Source organism: Scomber japonicus, chromosome 1 (genome assembly GCF_027409825.1).
Source record: "Scomber japonicus isolate fScoJap1 chromosome 1, fScoJap1.pri, whole genome shotgun sequence".
NCBI lineage: Eukaryota > Metazoa > Chordata > Actinopteri > Scombriformes > Scombridae > Scomber > Scomber japonicus.
Genome location: NC_070578.1, coordinates 36,694,278 through 36,708,548, shown reverse-complemented (window position 1 = coordinate 36,708,548; position 14,271 = coordinate 36,694,278).

Sequence of the window (14,271 nt, the reverse complement as noted above, 5' to 3'; positions counted from 1 at the left end):
TAAGGAAGGAAGGAAGGAAGTAGGTAGGAAGGAAGTAAAGTAGGTAGGTAGGTAGGTAGGAAGCAAGGAAGAAAGGTAGATAGGAAGGACAGAAGGTAGGTAGGTAAGAAAGAAGGAAGGAAGGTCAGTAAGTAGGAAGGAACTAAAGTATGTAGGTAGGTAGGTAGGTAGGAAGGAAGGAAGGAAGAAAGGTAGGTAGGAAGGACAGAAGGTAGGTAGGTAAGAAGGAAGGAAGGAAGGAAGGAAGGAAGGAAGGAAGGAAGGAAGGAAGGAAAGAAGGTAGGAAGGAAGGAAGGAAGGAAAGAAGATAGATAGATACAAAAATCCACCCTCAACCTGTGGCTATAAAAGAAAATCTATCAAACATTTAAAATGATGTCCTTTATCACGAGGGCTACCTACTGTTCATTAATATCATTTTTAATTGCTTTCAGAATTTAAAAAACAACAATTACAGGATGAATAAAATAAAATACATAAAATGAAATGCAATATGAAAATTGGTAAGAATGTCAAGCAGATTAGATCTTTATCCTGCTGGTAAACAGGAAGGATTCACTTTAAATGGTTTTATATTGAGTTATACTGAAGAGTGTTTTTACAGGAATAATTGTGGTTGTGTTTTGTTTGTTTCCTCAAAGCTACTTCCTGCCAGATAAGTATTATTGGAAAGGTAGTGTAATATTTGTTTGGTTCAATAATTAATTTAGTGTTAATTACAAATGACACGATGCTGGATGCACATGGAGAGATTCTGTCGAGGGGAAAACAGAGCTGCTGCTGGTTGAGCTTTCTTGTTTGGAAGTCATGAGCTCACAAAGCTTTTATAATTATGTTTGTGCAGGCACATGCTTAAAGGAAAGGTAGATAGGAAGGAAGGAAGGAAGGAAGGAAGGAAGGAAGGAAGGAAGGAAGGTAGGTAGGTAGGTAGGTAGGAAGGAAGTAAAATAGGTAGGTAGGAAGGAAGGAAGGAAGGAAGGTAGGTAGGAAGTAAGAAGGGTCAGTAAGTAGGAAGGAAGGAAAGAAAGAAGGATGGTAGGTAGGTAGTTAGGTAGGTAGGAAGGAAGTAAAATAGGTAGGTAGGAAGGAAGGAAGGTAGGTAGGAAGTAAGAAGGGTCAGTAAGTAGGAAGGAAGGAAAGAAAGAAGGATGGTAGGTAGGTAGGTAGGTAGGAAGGAAGGAAGTAAAATAGGTAGGAAGGAACGAAGGAAGGTAGGAAGGTAGGTACGAAGTAAGAAAGGTCGGTAAGTAGGAAGGAAGGAAGGAGAAAGGAAGGAAGGAGGGAAGGAAAGAAGGAGGAAGGAAGTAAGAATGTGGGTAGGTAGGAAGGAAGGTAGGAAGGAAGGAAGGAAGGTAGGAAGGAAGGAAGGAAGGTAGGAAGGAAGGAAGGAAGGATGGAAGGAAGGAAGGATGGATGGAAGAAAGGTAGGTAGGTAGGCACGATGACATGATGCAAAGCTCACAAAGCTTTTTTAATTATGTTTGTACAAGCACATGCTTTAAGGAAAGGTTCACTTTTTCTTTGTCAGTCTTAAACCAACAGTTAGGAGCTCAAATGAACATTAAAGCAGTTTTTCTTGTTGTAATGATTCCTCCTGTTCATACTGACCATTAGAAGATCCTTCATAATAAACTTATAATGGAAGTGATGGAGGACTAAATCCACAGTCCTCCTTCTGTGCTAAAAAATATGCATTTAACCTTCGTGTCGTCCTCCCGGGTCAAATTGACCCCGTCTGTTTTGACTGTTCCTTCTTTAATTCCTCCCTTCCTCCCTCCCTATGTCCTTCCTTTCTTTCATCCTTCCTTCCTTTCTTCCTTCCTCTTTTCCTTTCTCCCTCCGTCCCTCCTACCTTTCTTCTTTCCTCCCTCCCTCTCTCCCTCCTACCTTCCTTTCCTCCTTCCTTCCTTCCTTCCTTCCTTCTTCCTCCCTCCCTCCCTTCTTTCCTTTTTCCATCCTCCCTTCCTTCCTTCCTCCCTTCTTCCTCCCTCCCTCCTACCTTCCTTTCCTCCCTTCCTTCCCTCCTTCCAGGACAACAGCAGGATTAAAAGTAGATCTGAAGCTAATATGAAGCTTCAGCGTCTAAATGAGTCAAATCTTCATCTTCTATGTTTCAGCGTTACAGTGTTTTTAGTAGCAAAGTCTTTTTGTTACTATACTTCCACCACAGCTCAACAGGAAACACTAAGAGGGAATCTGATGCTATAAAGACTGTAAATGTGTCAGATATCACTTGATATGACTAACTCACACTGTTACCATAGTAACTATAATAACTATAGTAACTCACACTGTTACCATAGTAACTATAATAACTATAGTAACTCACACTGATGAAGCTCAATAGAAGCTGATCAGATCCTCCTGTTGGCCTTGAGTCAAGGAAGGAAGAAGGAAGGAAGAAGGGAGAAAAGGAAAGAAGGAAAAAGGAAGGACATGAGGGAAGGAAGGAAAGGAGGGAGGAAATGAAAGAAGGAAGAGGGAAAAAATGAGGGAAGGAAGGAAAGGAGGGAGGAAAGGAAAGAAGGAAGAAGGAAAGGAGGGAGGGAGGAAAGGAAAGGAAAGGAAAAGAAAGGGAGGAATAAGGAAGGGAGGGAAGGAAAGGAGGGAAGGAAATGAGGGAGTGAGGAAGGAAGGAAAAGGGAAGGAAAGGAGGGAGGAAGGAAGGAGGGAAGGAAATGAGGAAGGAAGTAGGAAGGAAAGGGGGAAGGAAGGAAGGAAGGAAACACTAAGAGGGAATCTGATGCTAAAAAGACTGTTAATGTGTCAGATATCACTTGATATGACTAACTCACACTGTTACCATAGTAACTATAATAACTCTTGTAACTCACACTGATGAAGCTCAATAGAAGCTGATCATCTACTTTTAAATGACTGTGTGGATTTTTTTCCTCCATTACTTCCATTGAAAGCACATTATGAAGGAGATCTTTTAATAGTCAGTATGAGCAGGAGGAATGATTACAGAGAGGAAAACCTCTTTCACTGTTCATCAGTCTCAAGTATTATAATCCCAGACTTTGTACTTCCAAACCACCCTTTCTTCTTTGTAAGTAAATGCAATTTTTATGAGACTGGGAAGGAAACTGTCATTAACTATACGAACGCTGGATTTATCTTAATCAGTAATCGCTATCAAGCTCATCTAACTTTTAATGTCATCAAGCAACCACAATTTCTGCTTATACTGTAATGTGGCTTTGATCAGTTCGACTTCAGTGACTTGTTTTTGTCATCTTCAGCTCTATTTATGCTTTATTTATATATTTCAGCTTATTTCCCACATTTTCACGCCAGAATTTAGACGAGAACCCTTCAGGGGGGCATTTTGTGTTGCTTTCACATTATTAAACATCATACTGCATTCACTGGTCTCTCTGACCTACTTTCTCTATGACAGATCTATTTTCCTTTACATTTCATGGGTTTTGAAGCAGCTGTCTGACGTTATAGTGTGCAAGGAGTTGTGTAGTAACAGGTGGGCCGTGACTGTAGACTGTATTTCTATTAATTTAATGTTGGTGATAACGTAACATCCAAGAGGAGAGGAGAAGGTGTAATAGACGGTGCAGCTGAATACAAGATAAATGCTTGAAAGTGGCTGATTTTTCTGTCACTCATTTCCAAACTTGTCCCAAGCAAGACGTAGGACTTTGAGAGCGCAGGCATCAATATTTTAAGACGGAGTGACGCTTTCCTACCGATTTGTTGGCGATATGTGAGAAAATGGATTCTAAAAACTCTGAAGCTTTAGTGTACTAAGCTGTGTGACAGATATGAAACTGTAAAAACTGAAAGCCCGTTATCCACCATGCTTTATTGTGACAAAAAGGCTTGAATATGGAAAGGCCCTTTGTGTACCTCTGCTGCTGTCTGCCTGTTGATGGCTCCATTCATCAGTTATCTGCCTTGACAAGGACTTTAACGAAAACTTTATTACTTGATGTAAAAACAGTAGCTGTTCTGTCTCAATTTGAAAAGTTGAACATTTATTCAGTAAGAAAATTGGAAACTTTGATCTACATTTAATTATTCAAGAACATTTAAGTTAGATCAGGCCCAGAGTGGCTAATCGGGAGGACCGGGATGTTTGGGCCATGAGGGCTGGTGTTCAATTATTTTTATTTAGGGCTAGTGTACAGTCATAGCACTGAGTGGGTATTATGTGTATGCTGTTGCCACTGTCCTGTCTCCAGTAGCAGCTTTATTTTTTTCTTCCGCAGACACAGCCTGGCATAACATGTCCATCGCACACTGTCAGTGGTGTTTGTAGCCTGGCTCCAGCCCCAGAAGTGCAAGCCACACTAAGGAGAGTGATTAGTCCAGGTTAAGATAACTGGCATATCACGTGATACAACAGGATGATGTTTCTGCTGATGGAGCAATACTGAAGTGGAGTTGACAAAAAAAAGCCATTGATATAGTTCAGTCATGATCAAATTGGGGATTAAGTTTGTGGAAATGACAAAAGTAGAATTTAAAAGTCCAATACTTGAGGGGTTTTATGGTATTTAGTGTGGAGGGGGTACATCAGCACCCATGTCGTCAGTGAGTTTAAAACAGTAAAGGTGGATGTATTGATCATTGTATGAGAGTTTGTGCATGGAACAAATTGGCTAACACTTGATTTTACAGGTCTAATGTTGTAATGCTTGGGAAAATATGTCTGTTAAGGAGCTGCACCATGAAAGCTAGCCTGCCGTGCAGGTATAAAATGATCACTGGTAAATCTTATTTAAATTACATTTGACACTTGCCCCTGCACAATAGTCAAGTCACATTCTTCTCAGAAACATACTAGCATAGCAGAAAGTTGAGAAACTATTCAAGAATGATGCCATCTGTACAAATGGCCTGTATAGAGTGTGCCCTATATTAAGCCAGAGCATTTAAAATTCGAAATAGACAGCTTTCCTAATACATCTTCATTGCCATTTTGGCCATGCAATGTCTGTAAAGGTAACAGTCTGAAGCCAGAGTATTTGAGAAGGTTTTTATTAAATCTTTGTTCATGTTGGAGATCCACCACTAGTATCTACGACCCTGAAAAGACAGGAAGAGAGCAAAATTAGTACAAGTAACAGGGTTTCATATCCTTGTCTGACAACTTCCAGCTTACCTTGCCCAGGTTGTGTTGGCCAGGTGCTGCCCCACCTTTTCCAGGAACCTTCACAGCAGGCCGTGGGTCTTGAAATTTCTGGGGGACTGCTGAGGTCACCTGTGCAGGGTAGTATCTTCTGTAGTGAGCATCTTCCCAGCTGTCAAACCCCTGCTCGTTGCTCATGCTCAAGTCAGTGTATGTGCCTGGAGGATACTGGCCCGTTATGAACATGTAGTCATAGTAAGGGTATGGGCCCCAGTGACCACCCATTCCGGGCCCTGGCTGAGGTTGGCTGGTGAAGGCTAGTCCAGCAGATGCTTGGCTGGTGAAGGCTTGTCCAGCAGATGCTTGCATAGGAGATGGATAGAAGCCTTGGTCCTCGGTCTCAGTCTCATAGTTACCATGCTCAAAGGCTTGCTCAACATTAGACATCTCTCCAGCCTGGTACGCAGGAGGATAAATGGCTGGGCTCACATTCACAGGTCCACTAGAACCAACACCAGAAGCACCAGCTGACCTTCCCTCACCCGCAGAGAAGGTACTGAGAGGTGCAACAGCCCAGTTCATGTCTGAACAGAGAGGATAAAGTGAGCAGCTTCATGTCACAGATCAGTTTGTTGGAGATTTAACAGTAAGATATGTTACCTCTTGAGTACAAGTGAGGGGCTGCTCCTGCTCCAGCTCCAGCTCCAGCTCCTGAGTACAAGTGAGGGGCTGCTCCTGCTCCAGCTCCAGCTCCAGCTCCTGAGTACAAGTGAGGGGCTGCTCCTGCTCCAGCTCCTGAGTACAAGTGAGGGGCTGCTCCAGCTCCTGCTCCAGAAGCTGCTGGAGAGGCATGACCCCAGTGTCCAAACAGAGCAGGCCCAGAAGAAGATGAACTAGAGCCTAAATGTCCTGCTGGTTCTCTCTGAACCCCTGCTGTAGCAGCAGCATTGCTGTTGATGTGGGAAGCGCTGGGATTAAAGCCTGGGTACAAAATAAAACTGATTAGGAGAGAGATCAACTGAAAACACGCAACATTTTCCTGTAGTGTATAGCGGTAGCTTACCTTTCTTAACAGGGAGGCAGCATATATCCACAATCAGCAAAGCAAAGAGGGAAGCCCTGTGATAGGTTTAAAAAGACAACTCATCAACAAATACTTCCCAAACATTCAGGAGACTTGTTGAAACAACAGCTGCTTACCCTGAGAGGAACCGAGCAGTCATCATGTTGAAGGCCAAGAGTAAAGAAACTGTCAAATGTGAAGGGTTATAAATGTTGCCAAAGACCAGCCCTGGCCAATCAGAGCCTAACGAGTTAATGATGGACAGCTGCTGGTGAATGAATCTCAGTCTGATGTGGAGAAAGCTTAAGATCTATTGTGGAAATCAAGTGTATTAATTAAACTGAAGAAACTAAGGAGTAAAAATTGATAGAAATTATACTCAGAATGTATGACAGTAGGTAATATGATACCTCAGGACACAGATGCAGCCAAATGTGCAAAAAAAAAAAAATCCCTCTCTACATTTAAGAGTAGGCTTAAAACTTTCCTTTTTGATAAAGCTTATAGTTAGGGCTCTTAGAGCTCTTAGTTTATGCTGCTATAGGCTTAGACTGCCGGAGGACTCCCATGATGCACTGAGCTCCTCTCTCTCTATATCCATTAACATTCATGTTCTATTAATGCATTCAATAAGCTAAACTTCTTCCCCGGAGTAATCTGGGCCTGTAGACGTCCTGATGACAGATTCCAGTCCCGGACCTTCTAGCTTCGTTGTTGATTTTCATTGTGCTTCTCTCTCCTATCCTTCGTTTCTCTCCTCTCTACTCCAACCGGTCGAGGCAGATGGTCGCCCACTCCGAGTCTGGTTCTGAGGTTTCTTCCTGTTAAAAGGGAGTTTTGTCTTGCCACTGTTGCTCATGTGGGAATGTTGGGTCTCTTTAAAGTAAAAACCTGAAGAGTTCGGTGTAGAACCTGCTCTATGTGTAAAGTGCCTTGAGATAACTTTGTTGTGATTTGGCGCTATACAAATAAAGATTGATTGATTGATTGATGACAATCAGAGCCTGTAGGGAGCAGCGCAAACACATCCTTTTGCCCGTGCACATTGTCAGTGGTGTTCGTAGCCTGACTCCAGCACCAGAAGTGCAAGACACGCTAAGGAGAGTGTGATAAGTCCAATTTGAGTTTTGGTTATGATAAATGGCATATATGAATCAGTTTATATATCAATAGGATGATGTTTATCTGCTGATGATAGAGCAATGCGGAAGCAGAGTTTACAAAAAGCCATTGATATAGTTGAGTCATGGTCATCAAATTGGGGATTAGGTTTTTCTGTGGAAATCACAAAAGTTATAGTGACAAGGACACAAGAACACAATTAGAGAAGAAACAGTCCGGAAGGATAAGGGAAGGAGTAAGCTACTGTCTGTGACCACCACATGTGAAACCATTCCCCTTTTTGGGGGGTTGTCTTTTGCCTCTCCATTCCAACTGTTGTCACTTTCTTTTGCATCAAAGCAGATTAAATTAATTCACATTCACCTGTGCTTCCTAAATGGACAGATTTATATCCCTTAAGTTTCACTCTAGAATTTTATGATTGACATTATGGGGAATGGTTTTTTGTCCTCAAACAGGGAGCCAAGTCCCCATATATGACTGTGCAGAATAAAGTCTCCAAAACATGAGGAATACCTGGTACAAACATACACATGGTAGCTAAGCGCAGACAATTTGGTACTATTGGTAACCTTACTGTTTAACATTTTCAACCAAGAAGGAAAATGTGTTTCCTTAACATGCAACCATGCATACCCATGAAAAAAAAAAAAAACACTGCATGATGAGCAGCACAAACTGACAAAATGTTGTGCTTTTTAACTGTCACCATAAGCTACAACTAGCATTGTTGTCACTGATACCTCCAGAAATTTAATTTCTAGGACACATCTGAAAGTAGGGTTTGCCAGAGGCAAAGAGACAACAGTAGGGAGTGTCCTTAACAGATGAAGACACTGCTTGGTATTTTAAGTTGTTGGATCTGCACCACAGAATAGACCTTTTCTTTATTGTGGATTAAAGGTTCTCATTTGGAGAGCGGCCATTATGGTAGACCAGACAGCAACCTCTGGCTGCGACCAATGGTGAGGTTTAGAGTCCAATATTGAAGGGGTTTTGGTGGCATTCAGCAGCCATTATGTTTCCAGTGAATTTAAACACTGATGTGGATGGTATTGATCTAGGTCTGATGTTTAGAGTTTGTGTACGGAACAAATGAAACACTTGATTTTACAGGTCCAATGCCCTAATTGCTTGGGGGGGGGGGGGGGGGGGGAGATTCATAGTGAAGTTATGTCTGTTAAGGAGCTGCTCCATTAAAGCTAGCCTGCTGTGCTTTGTCTAAAATGATCCACTGGGGAATCAATTGAGTTACATTTAAAACTGACATTTTACCTGTGCAATACATATTCCTTTCTCAGAAACATCCTAGCGTAGCAGAAAGTTGAGGAACTATTCAGGAATGATGCCATCTGTACAACTGGCATGTACAGAGTGTGCCCTATATTAGGCCAGAGAGCATTTAAAATATGATCTAGACAGCTTTCCTGGATACATCTTCATTGCCATTTTGACCATACAATGTCTGTAAAGGTAACAGTCTGAAGCCAGAGTATTTGAGAAGATCTTTATTAAATCTTTGTTCATGTTGAAGAGATCCACCACTTAGTATCTACGGCCCTGAAAGACAGGAAGAGAGCAACATTAGTACAAGTAACAGGGTTTCATATCCTTGTCTGACAACTTCCAGCTTACCTTGCCCAGGTTGTGCTGGCCAGGTGCTGCCCCACCTTTTCCAGGAACCTTCACAGCAGGCTGTGGGTTTTGAAATTTCTGGGGGACTGCTGAGGTCACCTGTGCAGGGTAGTATCTTCTGTAGTGAGCATCTTCCCAGCTGTCAAGCCCCTGCTCGTTGCTCATGCTCAAGTCAGTGTATGTGCCTGGAGGATACTGGCCCGTTATGAACATGTAGTCATAGTAAGGGTATGGGCCCCAGTGACCACCCATTCCGGGCCCTGGCTGAGGTTGGCTGGTGAAGGCTAGTCCAGCAGATGCTTGGCTGGTGAAGGCTTGTCCAGCAGATGCTTGCATAGGAGATGGATAGAAGCCTTGGTCCTCGGTCTCAGTCTCATAGTTACCATGCTCAAAGGCTTCCTCAAGATTAGACATCTCTCCAGCCTGGTACGCAGGAGGAGGAGGATAAATGGCTGGGCTCACATTCACAGGTCCACTGGAACCAACACCAGAAGCACCAGCTGACCTTCCCTCACCCACAGAGAAGGTACTGAGAGGTGCAACAGCCCAGTTCATGTCTGAACAGAGAGGATAAAGTGAGTAGCAGTTTCATGTCACAGATCAGTTTGGAGATTTAACAGTAAGAGCAACAAGATTTGTTACCTCTTGAGTACAAGTGAGGGGCAGCGGCAGCGGCAGCTCCTGCTCCAGAGTACAAGTGAGGGGCAGCTCCAGCTCCAGCTCCAGAGTACAAGTGAGGGGCAGCTCCAGCTCCAGCTCCTGCTCCTGCTCCTGAGTACAAGTGAGGGGCAGCTCCAGCTCCAGCTCCAGCTCCTGCTCCTGCAGCTGCTGGAGAAGCATGACCCCAGTGTCCAAACAGAGCAGGCCCAGAAGAAGATGAACTAGAGCCTAAATGTCCTGCTGGTTCTCTTTGAACCCCTGCTGTAGCAGCAGCATTGCTGTTGATGTGGGAAGCACTGGGATTAAAGCCTGGGTACAAAATAAAACAGATTAGGAGAGATCAACTGAAAACATGCAACATTTTCCTGTAGTGTATAGTGGTAGCTTACCTTTCTTAACAGGGAGGCAGCATATATCCACAATCAGCAAAGCAAAGAGGGAAGCCCTGTGATAGGTTTAAAAAGACAACACATCAACAAATACTTCCCAAACATTCAGGAGACGTGTTGAAATGACAGCTGCTTACCCTGAGAGGAACCGAGCAGTCATCATGTTGAAGGCCAAGAGTAAAGAAACTGTCAAATGTGAAGGGTTATAAATGTTGCCAAAGACCAGCCCTGGCCAATCAGAGCCTAACGAGTTAATGATGGACAGCTGCTGGTGAATGACTCTCAGTCTGATGTGGAGAAAGCTTAAGATCTATTGTGGAAATCAACTGTATTAATTAAACTGAAGAAACTAAGGAGTAAAAATTAATAGAAATTATTGACAGATGCAGCCAAATGTGCAAAAAAAAAATAAAAAATCCCTCCCTACATTTAAGAGTAGGCTTAAAACTTTCCTTTTTGATAAAGCTTATAGTAAGGGCTCTTAGAGCTCTTAGCTTATGCTGCTATAGGCTTAGACTGCCAGGGGACTCCCATGATGCACTGAGCTCCTCTCTCCTCCTCTCTCTCTCTCTCTATCCATCCATCTATATCCATTAACATTCATGTTCTATTAATGCATTCAATAACATAAACCTCTTCGCCGGAGTAGTCTGTGCTTTCTGGTCTCACAGGTAATCTGGGCCTGTAGACGTCCTGATGACGGATTCCAGTCCCAGACCTTCTAGCTTCATTGTTGATTTTCATTGTGTTTCTCTCTCCTCTCCTCTCTTTCTCCTCTATCCTTCCTCTCTCTCCTCTCAACCCCACCCGGTCGAGGCAGATGTTCTCCCACTCTGAGTCTGGTTCTGAGGTTTCTTCCTGTTAAAAGGGAGTTTTTTCTCGCCACTGTTGCTCATGTGGGAATGTTGGGTCTCTTTAAAGTTAAAACCTGAAGAGTTCGGATTAGAACCTGCCCTATGTGTAAAGTGCCTTGAGATAACTTTGTTGTGATGAGGCACTATACAAATAAAGATTGATTGATTGATTGATTGATGACAGCCACAAGGAAGTACATTTGCATATATGCATATTTATTATCCAAAAGTCATGTTCTACTGTTAGTATGTTTGTGTGTGGTACACGGTATGGTCAGTGGATCATGTTCTGATGTTAGACATGTTCTGGCGCTGGATTTTCTAAGATTACTGGAAAATACCGACACATTGGATAAGAATACTTGGCAGGGCCCCATATTTCTAGATTATATTATGTTTAGGTTACTTCGTAGGAAATACATGACATGCAAGACTATATTTATGCTGTTCACTCTAGGTCGCAGAGTATCACAATTCTATCTATCCTGCATGCTGTCTGATGATCCAGGCCTGCATTAAACGTGCATTAAGAAACAACAAATATGGGAAATACCAAGAGCTGATGACATTTTCAGCCTTGTACGTAGTTGGTTTACTCTGGTCTGCTTCAATCAGTGAAACTAAACTTTAGTTTCTTTTGACACAGAAAATGTAAAGCTATCAAAAATATATTTCCAAAAGCAATGTGAGATTGTTTCCCCCTCATTGGTAGGATTGGGTATAGGACTGAGACAAGCTGGCCCAGATCAGCTTGTCATTTGAAAATATCAAAGGATTCTCCACAACTGATTTTATGGAAATCCCAGCTCTGAGAAGAAATTCACATAATTTTTTAGCATGCAGGTGTTGTGGAGGAGGGCACAGCATTCGGCGGTGAGAAATATGTTGATGCGATGGAGTTACAGTAGGAATTTGAACAGCGGTTTGCAGACTTCAAGACACTGTGCCACTTCTCAAATGTTTGTAGACCTGTTCTCCATTGATGTATGCCAGATCCTACCACAATTGAAGTAGGGTCTGTTCATTTCCTCGTATTTGAGGGGGGAAAAATCAAATGTCAATACTTCTGTACGGTACTGGACAAACTTACAGCCAATCATAACAATAGACGATGACGTATTCAGAGCCTGTAGGGAGCAGCGCAAACACATCCTTTTGTCTGTGCACGTCACACTGTCAGTGGTGTTTGTAGACTGACTCCAGCACCAGAAGTGCAAGCCATGCTGAGGAGAGTGATTGGTCCAATTTGAGTTTTGGTTATGATAAATGGCATATATGAATCAGTTTATACATCAACAGGATGATCTTTATCTGCTGATGAAGCAAAGCGGAGTTTACAAAAAGCCATTGAAAGTTGAGTTATGGTCATCAAATTGGGGATTAAGTTTTTCTGTGGAAATGACAAGTCCATCCTAGCGTAGCAGAAAGTTGAGGAACTATTCAGGAATGATGCCATCTGTACAACTGGCCTGTATAGAGTGTGCCCTATATTACACCAGAGCATTTAAAATTTGAACTAGACAGCTTTCCTGAATACATCTTCATTGCCATTTCAGCCATACAATGTCTGTAAAGGTAAAAGTCTGAAGCCAGAGTATTTGAGAAGATCTTTATTAAGTCTTTGTTCATGTTGAAGAGATCCACCACTTAGTATCTACGGCCCTGAAAGACAGGAAGAGAGAAACATTAGTACAAGTAACAGGGTTTCATATCCTTGTCTGACAACTTCCAGCTTACCTTGCCCAGGTTGTGTTGGCCAGGTGCTGCCCCACCTTTTCCAGGAACCTTCACAGCAGGCTGTGGGTCTTGAAATTTCTGGGGGACTGCTGAGGTCACCTGTGCAGGGTAGTATCTTCTGTAGTGAGCATCTTCCCAGCTGTCAAACCCCCGCTCGTTGCTCATGCTCAAGTCAGTGTATGTGCCTGGAGGATACTGGCCCGTAATGAACATGTAGTCATAGTAAGGGTATGGTCCCCAGTGACCACCCATTCCGGGCCCTGGCTGAGGTTGGCTGGTGAAGGCTAGCCCAGCAGATGCTTGCATAGGAGATGGATAGAAGCCTTGGTCCTCGGTCTCAGTCTCATAGTTACCATGCTCAAAGGCTTGCTCAACATTAGACATCTCTCCAGCCTGGTACGCAGGAGGAGGAGGATAAATGGCTGGGCTCACATTCACAGGTCCACTGGAACCAACACCAGAAGCACCAGCTGACCTTCCCTCACCCGCAGAGAAGGTACTGAGAGGTGCAACAGCCCAGTTCATGTCTGAACAGAGAGGATAAAGTGAGCAGCAGTTTCATGTCACAGATCAGTTGAGATTTAACAGTAAGATTTGTTACCTCTTGAGTACAAATGAGGGGCAGCTCCTGCTCCTGCTCCTGCTCCTGCTCCTGAGTACAAGTGAGGGGCAGCTCCTGCTCCAGCTGCAGCTCCAGCTCCAGAAGCTGCTGGAGAAGCATGACCCCAGTGTCCAAACAGAGCAGGCCCAGAAGAAGATGAACTAGAGCCTAAATGTCCTGCTGGTTCTCTCTGAACCCCTGCTGTAGCAGCAGCATTGCTGTTGATGTGAGAAGCGCTGGGATTAAAGCCTGGGTACAAAATAAAAACAGATTAGGAGAGAGAGATCAACTGAAAACACGCAACATTTTCCTGTAGTGTATAGCGGTAGCTTACCTTTCTTAACAGGGAGGCAGCATATATCCACAATCAGCAAAGCAAAGAGGGAAGCCCTGTGATAGGTTTAAAAAGACAACACATCAACAAATACTTCCCAAACATTCAGGAGACTTGTTGAAATGACAGCTGCTTACCCTGAGAGGAACCGAGCAGTCATCATGTTGAAGGCCAAGCGTAAAGAAACTTTCAAATGTGAAGGGTTATAAATGTTGCCAAAGACCAGCCCTGGCCAATCAGAGCCTAACGAGTTAATGATGGACAGCTGCTGGTGAATGACTCTCAGTCTGATGTGGAGAAAGCTTAAGATCTATTGTGGAAATCAAGTGTATTAATTAAACTGAAGAAACTAAGCAGTAAAAATTGATAGAAATTATATTCAGAATGTATGACAGTAGGTAATATGATACCTCAGGACACAGATGCAGCCAAATGTGCAAAAAAAAATCCTCCCTACATTTAAGAGTAGGCTCAAAACTTTCCTTTTTGATAAAGCTTATAGTTAGGGCTCTTAGAGCTCTTTGTTTATGCTGCTATAGGCTTGGACTGCCGGGGGACTCCCATGATGCCCTGAGTTCCTCTCTCCTCCTCCCTCTCTCTCTCTATCCATCCATCTATATCCATTAACATTCATGTTCTATTAATGCATTCAATAACCTAAACTTCTTCCCCGGAGTAGTCTGTGCTTTCTGGTCTCACAGGTAATCTGGGCCTGTAGACGTCCGGATGACAGATTCCAGTCCCGGACCTTCTAGCTTCATTGTTGATTTTCACTGTGTTTCTCTCC